This window comes from Amphimedon queenslandica, unplaced genomic scaffold (assembly GCF_000090795.2).
Source record: "Amphimedon queenslandica unplaced genomic scaffold, v1.1 AMPQUscaffold_12912, whole genome shotgun sequence".
Classification (NCBI taxonomy): Eukaryota; Metazoa; Porifera; class Demospongiae; order Haplosclerida; family Niphatidae; genus Amphimedon; species Amphimedon queenslandica.
Window position 1 is genome coordinate 14,828 of NW_003546852.1, and position 1,590 is coordinate 16,417.

Below are 1,590 nucleotides of genomic sequence, written 5' to 3' on the forward strand. Positions count from 1 at the left end.
CAAACTTATGCATGCATGGTTTCCGAAATGAGCCCCCTCCCCCCACTTTTAGAATTTGTATGTGAACCAGAACCCTTGTATAAGTAGTTGTTTGTATGTTAATTTTTAAATATTGGGACCACACGAATGCAGTCCTTCCAAAAATTTTGACGAGTTTACAGATGACGAATTTCAAGACCTATAACCTTTCCCAGTTCATTGGGTTGCGTTAAATAGCTCATTTATTGTATGATAGCATCGTGGGTCCATCATCAGTAGATACTCCTATGCCCCACCTACTGTACATTAAATAAACTAACAAACAATGTGTTATGAGCACAATACAAGGTACATGTACTTATGCTATTGTTAATATAAAGGTACATATTATCAGTACATTGGGGGGGGGGGTAGCAAGTGTATATTGCTGATTTTCCAACCACAGAATGGTGATTATATATTTGTAAAACTCTATTTTTAATTAAGTTTTAATTAATAGTATTAAGTTAACTTGTCTGCAGTAATACAAGGTACTTGACCATATGCTATTGTACATACCGTATAGCCGTTTAATTTTGAGGTTTGATTTTGTGGTTTAATTTTAATATAGCCGTTATTATTAATATACTGTATAAGTGGTTTTTTTGAGGAAATATGTTTCATCACAAAATCTACTAAAATTACTAAAATGCTGATTTTAATTTTATGAATTCTACCACGTGCTATGCAGTACCATATTAAATTGATTTTTGCAGATTTTATTTTCACAAATCAGGAAGGAATCTGTGAAATTTGCAACCCAACAATAAACCCACTTATACTATTGTCAGTATACATGTATCAGTACACATGTATATTGAATGAAAAGTAGCAAATTTATATTAATGATACCAAAACTCCAAAGTTAATTCCCTCCAATATTCCCCCAGTACATACTGTATATACTAGTATACACATGTACAGGAACATGGTTACAAATGACATGAAATAGTTACTAATTTTTCCAGAGGAAGTTCAAAGTGTATCAGATATCATCAGTATATAGCAGTCCCACACATTTCACTGGATTAATTATTCATTTGATGACTCTTCTTTGATGTGTTTTGTTATTTTGTGTGGTCAATTTATATCAATATTACTATTTACAATAAATCATGATTGTAGCTTTGATTTCAGAAATACATCCAAATTGATATTACATTTCCTGATACTCGTACATACCTGTACATACTGTGAATGTGTGTCCATTAATGTACTTATATTGCAGTTTGAGTAATCAACCTCAATTTTACATATTGATGTCCTTATACTCTGTAGAAAGTTTCAGCTGATTCTGACTTTAATTTTTCAAGTTACGGCTATTTTTTAAAATTGGCCAAAATTTGAAAAATACCCAAGGCTATATATAGCCCATGGTTTTTTCCGAAAAATGGCTCCGAAATCACTCTCAATTTTTATTACATTTTCTGATCCTTATTGATGTCCTTATGCTGTGTAGAAAGTTTGAGCTGATTCCGACTAAAACTTTTTGAGTTATGGCCAATTTTAAAAAATGAGCCAATGTCAGAAAAATAACATCATCAAAAAACCTCCTATTTTACATAATAATAA

General features: G+C 31.4%; 1 protein-coding gene across 2 annotated transcripts in view; it reads left to right on the plus strand.

Moving 5' to 3' along the window:
• LOC105314448 (serine/threonine-protein phosphatase 4 regulatory subunit 1-like) overlaps positions 1–1,590 on the plus strand; it is a 29,323-nt gene that overhangs the window by 13,748 nt on the left and 13,985 nt on the right. The window lies entirely within an intron of this gene.